We start from the raw sequence: 18,433 nt of genomic DNA, 5'->3' as shown, positions 1-18,433 counted from the left end.
TTCCCTTTGTTTACCACACAATCAACCTCTAAAGTGACTTATCTGAGGCACTACCTACATTATGCATGCAGATCAACAGACGACTGCTCATGCTAATGCGTGTGCTTGGACGTGTGTGTGTGTGTGTGTGTGTGTGTGTGTGTGTTGTGTAATACTTACTTTCTCATTCCCACCTGGTCGTGATTGTGTTTCTGGAGGTAAAAGTGGCGAGTGCTGGGGAAAGCAACTCTCGGCAAGCATCAGATGGCTTGTGATGCATAGTCAATTAACTTTAAACTTGTTCCAGGAATGACCAGTGAGCAAGGAAGGAGAGGGAGGCTGTCGGAGGGAAAAAAAAAGGCATCCATTATCTTGCAGCTAATTATCTAGCCACTGCCATTTCCATCCTCGAGATAGCTGTGTGATTAAAGGGTTTGGTCAATCAAATAGATAACAGGGATTAGAACTAGGAGGATGGGAGGAAAAGAGAATGAGTGGAAGCAATAAAATGAGGCAGAGGAGAGGAAGCTGCATGCCGTTCAGTTTTGGTTTCTTGTGGACCTATTAACAACAAATGCAATGAACCGCTGCTCTGCCGTTTCCTGGCACAGTGTGTCTTTAGTGTTTTTTTATTATCGTGCACAAGCAGCCATTTTGACCATTTATATATTAGTGTTGTTCCGTGGGACGCAGCATTTTTTCTACCTTTTGTTAATGCTGCCGCCATTACCCAAGTTTTGTTAACAATATCAAAACGTTTATTTCCATTACCTATTTGGGGAAAAAAATTTAAGTCGTGATTTCCCCGATGGCACACAACTATCTAACAGTTTGTATCTAAGGGGAAAAAACGAAATGTTCTCTTCGATATGCAGCCACTTCATATTAGAGGACGGGTTTGCAAACATTTGCTTTTATAGTTTGCTGCAGAATTGCTGATTATTTCTTTGCTATTACTTCAGTATTATAAGAGGGAGAAGGAGAGATAAATGTATTTATTTATTAGTGTAATACATTTTGCATATTGCTTTGTTGGTTACAATTGCGCTACCAAGCAGAGGCATTTTGAAGGGATTTTGGGCGTCAAAAAGAGACCTTGATCCAAGTCTGGACCCCCGTTAAACCATGGAATTGATAATGTTGAAATTATAAAGCTTTTTTGCAGCAAGCTAGTGGTATATAGGGGTTCATTTGGGGGTTTCCAACCACTCTTGATCATAGAAAACTTTTCTAGGTCTTGTTTGGCTCATGGGGCCCAGACAATTGCCCACCTTGCCTACCCTGCGTGTCTCAAACCTGCTTCTGGGCTAGAAAGTTGACTATATCCCTGGCGACTACTTGTCATGTGTTTTTTCTGCTTGGTGAGCGGGGCTTAATACTACGCCGACCAGTGAGGCGGAAATTCAGTTTGTGCACCTAACGCGCTCTTTCCAAAATCCTTAAGACTATAGCGTGTGCTCACACATGCTAAAATAAGGCTCATTCTTCTTGTGAGCAACAAGCCGGAGCAACTAAAACATAACTCCTCAACATTACGACTGTGTGGAGACATAGCCCCGCTCTCCCAAAAGTTTTATGTTTCTGTGATCAAGACCACGAAATGACACAATCAAAAAAATTATCGTAAATTCTTATGAATCACACATCAGGCACTGGGTGCCAGATTTGCATTTCAGCACTAAGAGCTACAGTCACAATTAGGTCGGTGCTCAAACATTATCCAGAATTTATGCTGGGTCTAGTTTGACTGGAACTTTACACAGTAAGAGAACAATAGAGAATACGCAGTATATTTAAAAAAAAATAAAAACAGGCCACAAAATGCATATGTAAAGTGTGACCGTATGGACGACACGAGGCTCTTTTGTCTTTTCTTATGCACACACAGATGTATATTGGGTTCATAGCTTTATCCACAGTGTGTGTATTATGTGTATGAGGTAGATCCTCTTTGATCACTTGGCAGCTCTTGGAGAATGATTGAATCTCTGCTCGGCGGGATGCCTCCCTGATTGGTTTATCCCTGGAGGGCCTCATCCAGCGAGGACACCAAAGGTCGGGTTGAAACTCAACTGGTGTGACAACTAACCAAGACATTGGTTTCACACCATCAACATGTCTCCTCCGTGTACAAAGCCTTCTGTGTACATGTAGAGGACCACCCAGACAGACATTAAATATTTATGACCAATATTGCACTTTACACACACACACACGATAAACTGGTCTTTGCTGGAGGGACCACGATGATGTGTCGAGGGGAGAAGTGTGGTGAGACGAATGTGAACAATCTGCGGGGGGGGGGGGGGGGGGGGGACTCACCCCCATGCATAAACACAATCCTTTCCCCATAGGACACTAATAGAGACATTCAACTTCACTGTGGGCCTGCGGGGACAGTGATGTTTGTCTCGTTTACAATTATGTCATGGACAGAACATGAAATGAAATGTGGTGGCACCTGTAGAAATCACTTACACACACAGTGTTTTTTTGTTTTTTTTAATAGTATTACTATTATTATTATTACTATTATTATTATTTACTTTTGAATACAGTCATCTCAGCACTACCCCGTCCCCAGTCTGGTGGTGGAGAAATTGCTCCTGGACTGTTTTCCTGCTGGAAATGCTGCATTTTGCCAAATGGTTTCATGTGTCATGGCAACGTCTATGAGGCAGAGGGGGTCAGCCAAGCACACAGCACAGGGACATTTTTCTGCTGTTGTTAGGTGTGTTTTGACGTTTTGTTGAGAGGTTTTTGACTTTAAGAGGAAAGACTTTCCTATAGCCCTAAGAATAGCTATAGGAAAACCTCTCACCCTCACCCTCACCCTATAGACCTATAGATCTGGTGGTTTTTTGTGATGGTTTGACATCAAAAGATGAACATTTCAGCTTTCACTTCCAGGTATTTTGCAAGATGGCACCTTTTATTGTTATTGAAATCAAAGGATTTGCAACTAAATTAAGTCTTATTCACTTTAGTCTTTTTTTTTTTTAAAATCTATCTGTTCCAATACTGTTGTGTTCTGTTACAAATAATGCTATCTTCTAAATTGTGTATCAGATCCAGATGTAAATACGTGGAAATAAAAGCTTGTTGCATATTCATCTTTTGATGTCAAACCCAAATGTGTTCAGTTTATGGCAAAATCTGTGCTCTGGACGATAGAGCACAGATTGTGCAGCCTCGAGTGCACGTGTGTGTATGTGCAGGCAAAGTTATTTATTCACATAGTATAAACACCCACAACGTTTGCCAGTAAGCTAACCTTAACCTGAGAGACAGAGGTTATGGGTTAAACCCCCGTGGGCTGATAAGAGTCCGAGTCTGATCCTGTGGTTTTATGACGGTGAAAATGGCAAAAAAAATAAAATACTGAAGACCATCCATGGACAAGCTGCTCATTACAGCAAGAATTATGAACATATTTAATTTAATATAAGCAGATAAAATAGTGGTTCTTGACATAACTAAGCAGAAATTAAGTATGTGGAGGTCACAGAGATGCGCTGGGCAATTTTCTGAGATCATTTCTTTCGTTATTTTGCTACATAAATTTTTTCCAGGAAGAAAATCCGAAACCAAATCTTCCCTTAAATCTTAAAGCGGTGCAGCTGAATGACAGCATTGATTTTGTGGGGATTGTAAAAGCAAAAACAATTAGCTTAAAGGTGTTGCCATGCTTCATAAAGCGGCGTGGAACACAAAGGTGGCCGAGAATTTGCTGTTCGTTATTAACTGTCACGCGACGATCGACTCCCGTCCGCGTTATGGCGCTTTTGTTCACCGACAGTGTCACAGTATCGATCACGGCAGCTTTAACTTATAGGTTAGTAAAAGGAATAATTGAAAAAGTAAAAACCCTGTCTTTATAATACAGAAATAAAACATGACCTTGTCATTAAACATATTCATGTGTGTATTGCAATATTCTTGTGTGAGTGTGTGAGGCCAAGGCTGAGGTACTTGTTAGGCTTTGTGTCTTTTATGCACAGTGAATGTAAAAGGTGTTGTGCTGCTTTATTGTCGATATATAATTTTTGTTGCCGTCTCCACTCCCCGTGTGTGTGTGTGTGTGTGTGTGTGAGTTTACTGTTTGTGAGCCGGCGTGTGCTCGCACCAAGCCTTGATAAAGTAATGACAGTGATCAGTGTGAGCTGGTCACTGGGATGTGAAGGTCAATAGTTGACCACGCAGCTGCCGCTGCTTCTGTTTTTCATTACAGAGAGAAAGAGAGAGAGAGAGAGGTGAATGAGCAGCGAGAACATTTTTCTATGTTTGCACAGACACGCAGTTTAAAACCATCACTGACAAAACATGACTGATCCTATGAAAAATAAAATAAATACAGTCCCGCTGCCCATTCATGAGGGTTACTGCTTTAATGGTCGTTTTCCCGTGCTACAGCTGTGGCCGTTCGGCGTGGCTCGCAGCTCGGGTCTACCATTACTTTTTTTACAATTACAATTCACAGTGAATCTCAACATTAAACGCCAGGTCCCTTTGCACTTTACAACGAGGACTCTGCATGCCCCCCCGCGAGAGACCATTTGTAGTGAATAGTGTCAATATGTTTCTGCATCAATGTCACCGAGTCGTATTCCCGCAGTTATTGCACCTAAAGATTAAGGTGATTCTTAGTGCCACTTCCTACGGTACATTTATTCACCCGCAGCCCTGTGATGTCTCATATTCTGCCCTCTATATACACGTCTTTTTTTTTACAGCACATGTTTAATTTGCTTGTTTCTATTTGGTTTCTTTATCGCAGACTCAAATTGAAAATACTAAAAAATTAACAATATAGGATGAGGGGGGGAAAAAAGCAAAGCAAATGAATAGCTGTGTGTGATCAGTTTACAGAGTATGCAACCCGAATGGTTGCTCGCTAATAGAGACAAATGAACAATTGCATAGTGTGTAAGAGATACGACAGTGGATTTATCTAGTACATCTTCTGCCCTTTTGCTTTACAGTTTTTTATTTTATTTAAATACACATCTTCTTTTAGTTGTTCACATTAATTTTTCTCCATCAGAATAACAATACGGAGCGCCGCACATCCCATCTTGCTACTCACACATTTACAATCTATAAATCATGTATGGCAAAGCTCATTGTTAAAGGAGGTTAGACAATAGGAGTCATTGTGAAATCCCTGTGTCTTCCAATTTATTCCACGTGTCACACGCTAATACTGCGGGGGATTCTTTTCCTAATGCAAACAAAAATAGTGTCTGCTGAGGAATTCTTTCGTAATTTCTGACAGCGTGATAAAGTGCAAAAATTGATTTCTTTTCTCCACACTCAGTCATGCGGACGCAGCTAAATTGCCGCAATAGCACAGTTTTGCTACGGAATGATATCCGGGCGTCCGCTCAAGAACAAAAGACGCCGCTTCCGTGTACGTCAAGGAAATATTATCAGTGATCATCATTAATTCTATCAGGTCGTTCACAGAGGCAGTCGTTTATTTACCAGGTTATACAGTGGAATACAGAGGAGTAGCTTATCTAATGTGATGTATTCAAAACAATGATTTGATTAAAAAAACAATAAAAAAGAAAAGATTTCTGCACATATTGAGTCAGATTACCTGGACTCTGTGACACGCTTGCGACTGAGAGTGCAGGTGAAGAAAAAAGGATTTGTGTCTATTGTTTCTTACTAAAACAACACAAAATTCTACAGGTGCGTGACATGAGATTGTTGTTTGTACATTTCTTTGCATTTTTGCAGTGCCGTGTGCAACATGAAGGTACAGTGTGCACGAGTTGTGCACAGTCTGAGGCCTTGATCTCTCCCTCTGTATGAAGTAAGTTCTAGCGGTGACCTTGTCTGGAGTGTGGTTCATCTTTTTTAAAACGCCCCGCAGCTGCGTGACTGTGGTCGAACTACTGATGTCCACTTAAAAGCTGCAGACATACGCAGGCCTTAAAGCGGTAGTTTGGAACTTTTAAATCGAAACAAATATCAGTTACATTCAAACCGATATTAGTCCACACAAATTGATGCTGATTAACCCTCTAATGACATCCTCCTGGATTTGAAAAATGTCCAGTGAGTGAGTGCCTCTGCCCCTTTTTCCAAGATTTAGGAATTACGGTACTGAGAAGCTGACGTCACAAACGTGCAAATCTTGCCTGTGATTGGACGGCTATTCCACGGAAGTCATGTATCTGACATGTATATGGGCGCAGCGCTCTATTTCTCTGCTTTCCTGTATCTATCCATCCATGTCTCAGTCCATAGTTTTTGAATTTTCTGGAAGTACGCATGCCTATCATCGCCACGTGAATCACTTTCTCAGTTCCCATGCTGCACACTGGAGTAAACGAGACACTCCCACACTCCCACAGCTCTACTGCATGGCTAAGAATTATCCTAGATGTGCACTGGAACTTCACAATCGTAATTCGTCCTCCGTCAGCAGCAGTCCCCTACCCAACTGCCTCACAATCTGCCCGTGTCTGCACCTCACAGTTCCAGTCCAGTCTGGACAGACAACACACAACTTTGCAAAGTGCAGCAGAAGAAAGTCTTTTTGTGCTGTAAAGCACACTGCTCCATTTCCGTCACTCTCTCTTTATGTGTGTTTGTGTGACTGGGGAGAGGGGCAGTGGAGAAAAGCTGGGTCATAGTGCCCGCAATGTTTTGGCAATTACTCAGAAATAGACCGTGTTGTTTTGGTCGTTACTCGCGAAGAGACGGCGTTGTTTTGGTAATTGCTCAGAAGTCCACAGGGGGCGATAAACGTTCCCCGCACAGGAGCTTTAAATTGCGGGCGGTGACATGGAGCACGTCCCCAGATTCCTCTGTGGACTCACAGGATCAAACTCGGACCAGGTCTATTAAAACGATCGTACGAGCACATTTAACATTAATTAATGACTTCAGCAGGAACCTGTGAAAGTATCTTCTTCTTCTTCTTCTTGAATGTAACAGACAAGTCGGAGATTGCCAAAGATAACATGTCTTTGTCGTTAAATAATGCCACATATTTCATTGACAGTTGGGGAACAAACGCACAATCAAAAAAAACAACAACTCTGTATCATTATAACATGCCCTGCGGTCATCGTCTGGACGTCAACACTGGCTTGTGGCCCTTGCCGATGTTTGTCCCACTCCGCGTCGCGTGATCTGATTTTTGATCTGCATTGACAGATGATTATTCCGCACTCCGAGACGAGCGCCGCACTGTTTTGAAGAAGCGTTGTAATTGGTTAATGAGTTGGAAAGAGAAAGCTTCTTGATCTCATTTCCAGTGCTTAATTAACCTTGGAGTTGGAGATTTCCCCCCGGTGCTGGGGACAAGGCAGGGGTTACCTTACTCTTTCTCCCCCCGTCTTTGTCTCTGTCTCTGCCACAATGACAAAAGGATGCTTAGCTCGGAGCGCGTGTCCTTCCAGAGGCGACTGCCTTTTATTGACTGATTTATGAGCGTAAATGCGCCTCTTCCACGCGCACAGATGTTCAAAGTGTGGATAAATATCATTGTCTCCTGCTTTCGTACAGCATATCTGTCTCCTTTATCTCTCTTACTACATGTTTAACATTAAAGTTCCAGAATCAAATGATATAAATAGCTACACTGCTCTCTTCTCTGCTAACTCTCCCCAGGCCAGCCCAGTTCTGTGGCCCCCGGGGTATGAGCCCAGTTCTGACAGAATTCATCTCCGCTTCCTCGTCCCCCCTCCGTCCGTCTGCGCCCTTAGCCCCCGCCAGAGACTTCACCGTCACCCAGGCTCCACAGCCGGCTCTGCACCAGCCTTCCTGTCCTTTCCTATATTCCCCCCCCCCCATCTCTTCTTCTCCCGCCCTTTCTCCATCTGGCTCTTTCAAGTCTTTTATCCACCATTTTATCTTTCACTTTCTTTGCTTATTCTTCCATGCACTGGTTTTTCCTCTTGTTCCTCCTTTGTCCATTTCCCCCCCCCCCCAAACATCTGTCCTGCGCTCGCATCGTTATTGGTGTTTCTGTATTTTTACATCGCTGCTTTTATATGTTATTGTCAGGTGTTAACAAATGGTACACCTGAGGGTTGGCATCCAACCCACTGGCTACTGCTACAGCATCAATATCCACGGTGGTTCACATTAAGCATCAAGCACATTATTTTCAATGGAGATGCATGTTTTTCAATGAGCACTTTCATCTTTTGGTACTTGGGCCAAAGAAGTACGCCAAACTGGTCTTTGAATCGCCATCATTCAGTCAAATTGCATCAAATAGCTGCAAAAAGTGTGAAAGACTGAAGCATTTTTTTGAACGTAAACCACAGACTAAAGATTCATAGTCAGAGTTATTTGTGATCTTGTTTTGTCACATCTAGTCTCGTGGCTTTGGCTATAATTCCTGTAACCTTGGTTTCAGCAACGTCTCTGTGCTAAACAAAGAAACGTGTTGCTGCTATTTATTAAACGTTTTGTATAATGGATGAAAACAAACACAGGTCTGTGTTTTGTTGAACCCTTTAATGGCTCGGGGGCAGCGTTTGGTCCCTGTATTTTGGTTCTAAAAGTCATTATAATGTTTAAGTAGGAAGCTTTTTCCTGTATTTACAAAAGTCCCCCAAAAAGCTCATTATTTCTGACTGTTTCAGCCACTGATCTTACTTTTATGGCTACAACATAAGTGCTACATTTTCTCCATTTCTTTTTCGGCCTGTCAAAGGAGTTTGGTATTAGATCTTACGCATAAATGCACTGCATGTATCATGTATAGGTGTATAACTGTGGTTGGGATGTGTCTGTAAATACTGGGCAAGGTTGAAAATGTGCAAAAGCACAATAAATATCCAGTGATGTCACTTTTTTCTCTGAAACCTGGAGGAGAAAGTTAAGTTTCTTGAAGCCTTAAAATCCCATTTGAGTTGAAAATATACAGCCTAGAAGGGCATCAGACCGTCTGAAGTAATTACCGTGTTCGTACATCAGCTCCACTGACTTTGTGGAATCAATTTACCTTCAATTTTGATTGAACTGTTTTCAACTTCAAAAACCTGAGTGAAGGTAAAAAATGATCTTTAGGTTTTATGCCAAACATTAGTTTTCTCTTATGTCCTGTACTCAATCTCTCCTTCCCTTTGTCACCTGGCATCGATCTCTCTGCTCGCTCTTTCCATTTGAGCCTCGCTCTCCTGCCAGGTGAGCCAGTGCCTTGTCCACACCTGCGACCTCCCCTCCCCTCCCCTCCCCTCCCCCCCTTCTTGCTGTTACCTCCAGATTAATGCCTGGTAATTTGCCATGCACCTCAGTGTTCCTCCTCCATCTTCCAGGTGAGCGAGCCGTGTTTACTCCTCCTTTTGTTCTTTTTCATTCTGCCAAGTAAGCTTTCCTCCCATGTTCTGTGCTTTCCCCCCCCCCCCCCCCCCACACACCCCCCTTTCATCTTTCTCCCATCTCTCCCTCCCTCCCATCCCTCTATCAGAGACAGAGCCATATGGCCGGGTGCAGTCCAGGCCGGCCCAGCGCTCAGACTTGTTTAAATTCACAGCCTGCGGGTCCTTCTGCCTCTGCGGTGGGACGACAGACACTGCCACGGAGGCAAGGGGCGGCTAAAGGCTCCACTGATGAGTGAAGACAGGCAGAGCACGAAAAATAATAATTGTGCAGCTTGAAATTCTTAATTATAGTTTGAAAAAAGTGGACGACCGCCGCACGGTAAGCGAAGCAGAAGGTGAGTCACGTGGCTGAAACAGGTGGTGGGTTGACAGTGAAATAATGAAGTGGAGAGTGAACAGGAGTGGACACATTTTGCATCCGTTCATTTGGATGACCCACATTTGGTTTGTAAGAGACATGAGAGAGACATTTGTATGGGTTTGTTTTACCTTCCGATACATTTGGAACTAAATAAGAATGACTTGGACGGTTACGTGGTTGAATCTCGTACGTGTCATTCATAAACGCAAGGTCGTACCCGGCGTTGTTACTATTTCTGCGAGGCTCTGCCCTTGATCGAGAGAATAATCAACAACTTTTTGACATACACCAACAAACCTCATGCTAGCCTTAAAATATACAGTCATTGCTCATGTAGGACTATAGGAATGAACCTTTAAATGTCATTTTAGAGCAAACATCCTTAGCATTAAAACCTATGCTGGACTGAAATACCATCCCCAGTATATTTCATTTCAAGAATATACCAAATTCTACTCTTTATTTTTAAATATAGACCTGGACCGTGTGATGGATGAGCTGTCGGCGGGAAAGAGAAAAGTAAAGCCCTGATACACATGACTGTAAATATTGTATTCTATACAATAGGTGAAATTTCATGATGAAAATTTTTTAAAAAAAGAAGCGAAAATAAGTCCATTCATCTTCTTTCTTTGACTCATCCAAAAGAAAAGAAACACAACCTTTTCAGCAAAGTTGTTGTGGTAAGCCAAGCGATTGTGTTCTGTAGCAGCGTAAAACAAGGACACACTATTTTCTTCAAAATATGACATGAAAAGAAGAGCTGGAAAAGACGAGGAATGAAAAGATGAACCAAAAAATGAATAAACAGTCAGCACAGGGGGAAGGACTAACCGCGAGGAGAATAATTGAGGAGTAACAAATGAGGCAAGAAAGACAAACCAGCAGGAAAACGAGAGGAGTTTGGGAGGAGTGGAGCTCAGCAGCAGGTTGCAGAGGAGAAGAGGAGTGCAGCGAAACAGCGGGCATTAAAGGAGAAGGGGTGTGAAATTGAAACCAATAAATCCAGAACAGATTCCTGCAGTTGTGGGAGCCACGGCGACTGTGACACGTAGCCTGGACCAGTGTTCTCTTTTTAATTTGAGCTAAGCCCATTATCGTCCGACCGGGCCTCGGCTTGCCAAAGGTGTGTGTTCGGTTACGCTGGGACTGAAATGTGAAGAGGATTTAAAATGACAGCGTATATTTCCTCAAAAGAGAATAAAAATGAGATGGGAAAACTAGTTTTGGGACTTTACTTAACATTTAGTATTCTAGTAAAATATGCCACTTTCAGAAAAATGTGTTTTTGTTATGTATTTATGTGTATGTTCTGATTTCGTGTACTATATATGGACTATGTCTCCTGTAAACCATTTATTTCTTGGCATCACTTTCAGATGCTTTTATCACTACTCGCTCAGACTCCTGTAACGCACTCGAGCTCGGTCTGACGTCACTTGCTCGGCTACAGTTGTTTCAAGAAACATTTAACTGGTACGAAAAAAACTTTTCCAAGAACAGCTTTATTTTTGGAACCATAGACTAAATGGAAAAATCTTGTGATATCGCTTCTAGTTTGGTTTGTCTGTCATTTAATCTCGTCACGTGATCTTGAGGCTTGAGGGTTGTTTGTGACATCAAATACAGTAGTCGTCGATAAAATTACGCTTCCAGATCGGTGTTAATGCTCTATGTGGCTTAATATTCTTGAGCACTCATGATAGATAACTCGGGCGAAAGGCAAAACAACAACAACAAATATGCATTTCTCGGAGTGATACATTAATGGAGTCGCTTTCTATCTTGACAATGCAGAGGATTTATTCCGAGCAGCGTTGTAAATGGGAGTGCATTTTCAGCTGCTTGAAAATGTCATCACTTTGGCAACGTCAGTTTTTCGATTTAAACCCTCTCGGATGATGTATGAATGCGGCGCGGCAACATGGCACGCGCTAATTGACTGAGGCATATTGTGTGGATATTTTCTCCATTCATCCACTCAAGATCTTGAATACCAATCCCACACAACCGCCCCTCCCACCATCCACCCTCCACCCTCCACCAGCACCTCTCTCCCTGTACAGTGTCAGCAAAGTATGGCGCTAAGATTCTTATAGACTTTAGTTGTGCCAAATATTCTCGTTAATATACTCCCATCTGGAGCTCTCTTAAAAAAAATCTGATAAATGATGGCATGGCCCACCGCTGACAGTGGGCTCTGGCCAGCATACATCAGAGTCGAGAGCCCCCTCCTGCTTTATAGAGGGCTATTAGAACATGCTCCCAGGCAACAAACCATACATAGCAAATGTGCCTCTTTAGTAATATGATAATTTATAAAGAGAACTGAGTGAGACTGAGTGAATATTCTGCCGAATTCCCCCACATACTTTGTACTTAATAGATGGTGTGTGTGTTATGCCTACTCTCCTCAGGATTGCACCGAATGTAGGAACTCCCGGGGATGATGGAGTGAAGGCCAACCTCATCTCGACAGCTTTTAATAACTAATGAAAATACTGGAGGGTAAATTTGCAAAGAGAGGATTAGGGAGCCTCTAGTGTGCGGGAGGCAAAGAAGAGACTAAAAAAAGGAAAGCAATTAAGAGAGGGCGGGCGGGCGGGCCGGACAGGATGTAGTGATGGAGCGTTCATGCAGCTATTGAAGCTCGGTGAGTGAGGACCTGGCTCGGGCGAGCACGCCGCCATGTTCCCAGCATGCATCGCTCAGGGGCCTGATTGATCAGTGCTGTTTGTTTTTTTATATCCGTGTCAGTCTCCGTCTCTCCACGTGTGTTGTGTCTCTGTCTCTTGCTCTGTTAACACTGGCTCCCCGCGGAGCCGTATGTCTGAATAGGAAAACACACACACACACACAGTCACATGCACACAAAAAAACATCACCATCAAACACTTGGAATACATTGATCAGGTCAAAATAAAAAAAGAAAGAAAGAAAAGAAAAAGCCTTTGTTGTCCTATACCTTCTGCCATCTTTGATGCCCTGCCTCAGTCATCACAGGCCGTTGATGAAGACGGTCTCTGTGTGTGTGTGTGTGTGCTTATTTATTTCCCCGCACCACAAAGGAGGTACAGTCAGTGTGCGGCTGTCTTATTTGCGACGGAGTCTTTTCATGAGAGCAGAGACGAGAATAGAGCAAATTCCTGCTGCTTTGTAGAACTGATCATCAGCGATGTGGCAGGCGGATAAAAAGTTTGTCTTTCATCTTGGACTTGTTGCTTCCATTGTCTTTGAATTATACAGTAATGCAAACTAAGAGAAACGTTGTCTTGAGTTTGACACAACTTCTACCGTGCTGTCGACTTTATAAACTTAAAATCTGCATAACATTAGTACATAAACACGTGTCTGTGAGATTCTGTGTTTGTCAGTATGCGGGGGTGTCAAACGTACGGTCCGCGGGCCAGAACTGGCCCCACCAGAAGCTCCAATCGGGCCCGCAAGATGAATTTATGTAAAGTACTGTTGTGAGAATGCTGCAACCCCTTTAAGAGCCGGGGCAAGAGTATGTGCAGGGAGAGAGAGAGCGAGTGAGCGAGCGTTGTATGTGTGAGTGAAGAGAGAGAGCATTAGTCACTATGAAGTGGGGTGAATATGTGTTGTGTTCCGAGTCTGTTGAGAGAAATAAATGCTCAGACTCTTCCGGATCAACCCGAGTGTCCGCCTGTTCATCCTCTATCTGTGGAAGTAAGGGTGTTAACCTGGAGCAGCCACAGCTCCAGCCCTGCAGGTAATAATATCTCCCCTCACTGTCCAGAAGCAGCGCAGGAAAGTTAACACTACACTGAAGATAATCAACTACAATTATGTAGTTATACTGTGCATACAGTATAATTTGTCCCCTGGGGTAGCATTTTTATTAGCGCTCACTTTAGTTTCAGGAATACAACATAGATGTGTAGTAAAATGTTCTAATCATGTGTGAAATACTAGGATTTTTAGTTCCAGATACATGTGACTAAAATGTTCTGTATAAACAAACACTCCCTCAGTCAGGTCGGATTGTGAGATGAGAGATGCAGAATACACATCTTTTTTTTTTTTTTTTTTACATTGTTTCTATTCACAAAGAACAAAAAAATCACCAAAGGTTATGCACTGCAGCTTTAACTGACCATCGAGAACAGAGTTGTCAAACTTACTTTAGTTCAGGGGCCACAATTTGAACTTTTCCCCTATGTTTGACATTAAATGAAGTATGTTTTTACAAAACACATGACGAACAACGGGACATTTCTTGAAAACTACAATTTCTACAATATTATGCCTGTTTGACACCCCATTCTAGAACAATAGGAACAGCTAAGTAAGCACTTCAACTGCTTTTGGTCTAGTTTTGTATGTATATATGTATATATATATATATATATGTATGTATGTATATATATATATATATATATATATATATATATATATATATATATATATATATATATATGAAAGAACGTTGGCTTGAGAAAGAGAGAACATGATGCCAACATACACGATCATAAAATACAGTTTCAAGTTAAAGTTCCCAGCATTGCCCTGTTTTTGATTTTGTTTTTTCCTCATCCTTTGTCCATTTCCTGCACCTGTGCATCCCTGAATATCACAACCTTCTCCCACCTTTGTGTGTTTGAGTCATCCCACCCTCATTATTTTTGAAAAGAGAAACATATTTCTCCGGCCCCCAAATGCTTCAAGTTCCGGAGTATCCCTTTAATGTCTAATGTTAAAGTATCCCTTTAATTACAGCCCCACTGAGCACACAATGATAAAAGAAAAAACACAATTATGACTGCTCACAAATTTTAGCGTGCCGTAATGCCTCTGTCTTTAGTGTGTTGCAAAATCATCAAAAGCAGGATGTAAAGTCAGCAGTTGGTGTAGAAGGTGAGTGCTTGGATTTACGTGGCCTTTTAAAAAGGACATGATTTTGCAGATGCTACATTTTGGGTCATTATTACACAAACGTCTGCATCTCTCACTTACACAGAAACACACTGACTGTATTTGTCCAAGCCTCTGACTCCCTAATCCAACTGGGATCCCAAAAGAACACAGGGACTAAAAACTGAAATGGTAACACAAGGTTATATTCTATTAAAGGTCCAGTCTGTAAAACTTGACCGCTAATAAAGCAAATGCAGATTGTCACAAAGTTAGGACTTCTTTGCCAAACCCTCTCTTTCCTTAGTACGTAAGGGGATTCATATACCAGAAAAGATGTTGTTCATTTTCCTTGGGGAGAATTTGAAACAAAGTACACTTATTTCTTTAAAGCTAGGGTTGGAGATCCTTGAAAGAACTGTTCATGTAGGCTACATTTTGAATTCAAAAGTCCAAGCCCCTTTCTTCAGACCTCCCTCCGAAGCTACACCAGCACAGGAGAAGAGCGTTGGTTTCACACAAATTCACCTGCATCGGTTACTTGCAAACTTTTCTGGGTACAACAAAAGTGAACCCACCTGTCCAGTAGAAACAGCCACAATGTCATCATTTCCCTTTCTGGGCTTTCCGTTGTCACCAACCGTTCAAATACAGCACCGATGTTCACTCTGGTCTTGGATCGCTCTGCATCAGCCTTTTTCTTGGCTGTAGCTTTCCCAAAAAACATCTTTGGTTTGCGACCGACACCTGTTGTTGGCACCTTTTTCTGCCATAACGTTGCTGCAACTGTCTCGTTGGATTTAGCAAGCTAGCATAAGCTTTGGCGGGGTCTTCTGAGCATGCACGGTTAGTGCTCAAAGGGGGATACGCGTATGGGGTGAAGGGGGGGGCAAATGGTTTGATTGATGCATCGTGATCCAGTTAATTAGTTCGGACCGTTCAATGTGATTGGATGGTGTTTTTAAAGGCTCATGTTTGTGGCAACGCATTAATGAATTGGTTGCAATCGGGGTGTGAAGGGGATTTTAAGCAATACAGTGAAACGATGCTCCAGAAAATGATCTCCTTCTCACCTTAGTGTATAGGTATACAATCACCTGATGGTATTAATTGTTGTTTTCATGTTTCCTAGAATGAGACTTTTATATTTTTTATATTCATACCAGTAGCTGTATGAACAAAATAAACATTGCTGAAGTAAGTGGAGATTGTTAACTTTAATGTAGCCCAAACAATAGATAGAAATGTAGGTATGATGCAAATTCATGACATTAAGAATATATGGAGTCCCCCCCCTCCCCTGGAGCTCCAGGGAGCTGTCCTCTCCGGTGCCCGAGCAAGGGACTCATGCAACTTTACTAATACATTTTCTCACTGTACCTTTAAGACTTTCACATGGAGTTCAAACAGCTCATTTTAAGTGATATATCCCGAGCTGTGTATTTGGAGACATCCTAGTTACCCTGCGGTATACAGTAATTCCTTGGGAAATTGACACTTATCAAAGGATGAAGTGGTTGGATAAAGGCAACACATATTACAAAAAAAAACATCTGCCCACTTTATATTTGTATAGTCTATTACTATCTCAAATCTAACTTTTAAAATGAGCATGCATTACTTTTGGCATACACTAGCTTTTAAAATGAAATTTTACATTCTCTGTGTCATTTACACTCACACCGTATTCATCGCTTAATGAAAGGGGAAAGTGTCAGGTATGAGGCATCCACAGATATGACCACACACACACACACACACACACACACACACACACACACACACACACACACACACATACACACACACATTCTGGCTGTGCATTTGTGCATGTGTGTTTACTGTTTATAGGCTTATCAAGAGGTTAGGCGTACTTCCCTCACATGCTGCCATTCCTTGATACTCTCCGCGCTGGGCTGCATTGCTCCTGGGGGATGAGACAGACCCAGAAAGGCATTATCACCTTTCTGCCATAGCATAGGAATTCAATGAATTATTTACGTTACACCAGGCAGGCCCCAAGACACCTCCGAGACCGAACAACACGGGATTCAGTTAGGGAGCTTGGAGGCCAGGGGCCAGTTGAAGAACCTGAGGGGGGGGGGGGGGGATCAGTGGGGATCCTGAGGTAACGAGGAAGGGGAAATTAAATGACAAAAAAACAAAAAGGAGATACAGCATCAGGGGAATGCAGCGCACACACGCGTGCTCACACTTACTCAAACTCTAATTTTGTTTTCTTAAAAATGTGCGTACGTTCACGCAAGCGCTCGCCACTAATATCGCGCACGCACGCAAATTCACCGAGGAATACACATTTGCGACACACTCATGGCTGATTCCTGTGCGTTTCCTGTATATATACACACACATATCTAAGAATACATATAATAAGTATAACACACACACTCACTCATGCACACGCACACCCGGGCTATCATCAATCTCCAGCTTCAGAGCCGCTGCCCCCTTGAGTCCATGGCTCTGTTTTTGGCTCTGTCTCCATGCAAGTAGGAGGTCTCCTGATACTCACCACTGGGTTAGCTCACCACACATTAATGCAACACATTCCACCCTCTCTCTCCATATATATGTGCTTCTATTCCTCTTTTTCCCCGTGCATTCAGTCGTACAAGAGCACCTACAAGAAATGCCGGTGAATTTCAGTTTGAGGCGGCGTTTCTTTTTTTGCTTTTAAATTTATTTGCTCACTCTTGACATCGGATGTATTGTTTTTGTGTTCTCGGACCACACTTCTTATTCCCGTGGGATTTCTTCAAGGAGTTTTCCTTTTCCTCGCTGCATGTGCAAGGCTTTACACCGCTGGCCTCTTCAAGGCTCTCGCGTCAAAACAAACATCGACAATATAAATAAGTGTCTTTTCGTGTGGGTGTGTGTGTGTGGGGTGAAGAAAAAAAACAAAAGGTCAGTTTTTATATACGCTCAAAAAATTATACATATTAAAGTCCAGCCAAATAAACATTAAGTCAGGTGTGTCAAACTATTTTTTAGTTCAAGGGCCACATTTTCAGGGAAGCATAGTTTAGTCTCAAGTGGGCCGGACCAGTCAAATAATAGCATAATAACCTATGAACAACAAGCACTCCAAATGTTTCCTTTTTGTTTTACACTAAATTCAGTATCCTTTACAAAACACATATTATGAACAGCTGGAAATTTCTTGAGGAAAATAGGTGCAATTTCCTCCCGGGGGCCGGATTGGACCCACTGGTGGCCCAGTTCTGGCCCGCGGGCCATATGTTTGACACCTGTGCTTTAAGTTATTCAATTTTGCCAAAAACAGAAACATTTTATATTGATAAAGTTTGATATTAAAAACACTCCTGTTTTTTACTGTTCATGAAATCGGTAAATAAACACCACACAGTGTAGAAGACTGTCAATATACGTACAAATAAGTGAGAGCAAATGGAAAGTGCATTTACTTATTTTCACTTTTTCTTTTACTCATTTATTTAACAATTATTACTATTTTTGCGATACTTTTATTACTTTGTATTTAGAAAATATGACCTGTGTCTAAATTATATATTAAGGACCTGTATTTGTTATCAGCTAGATCTTTGCCCAAATATTTATGTCAGGTTCACTAACTCAGTGTAACTGGAGGGATATGTATATATATGGGATATGTATATATATATGTATATATGTATGTATATATATATATATATATATATATATATATATATATATATATATATATATATATATATAATGGGATATGTATATATATATATATATTTTATTTTATTTTATTTATTATTATATTTTTTTTTCTTGCGGGTAAAAAAAACCCCAGTAACAATAAAACTGCAATACATTAAATTAATAGCAAACATAT

The 18,433-nt window shown here is 41.8% G+C and overlaps 1 long non-coding RNA gene across 2 annotated transcripts in view; it reads left to right on the top strand.

Annotated features, from left to right (window-relative positions):
• Positions 1–7,835, top strand: part of LOC131457012 (uncharacterized) — a 128,409-nt gene extending 120,574 nt beyond the window's left edge. For both annotated transcript variants that reach the window (XR_009239965.1, XR_009239964.1), the window contains one exon: positions 7,609–7,835. This is a non-coding gene — a long non-coding RNA (uncharacterized LOC131457012). The remainder of the gene's footprint in view (positions 1–7,608) is intronic.
• The last annotated feature ends 10,598 nt before the right edge of the window (positions 7,836–18,433 follow it).

The sequence above is a fragment of the Solea solea genome, chromosome 3 (assembly GCF_958295425.1).
Source record: "Solea solea chromosome 3, fSolSol10.1, whole genome shotgun sequence".
NCBI lineage: Eukaryota > Metazoa > Chordata > Actinopteri > Pleuronectiformes > Soleidae > Solea > Solea solea.
This window is presented reverse-complemented; position numbering and strand designations above follow the sequence as displayed.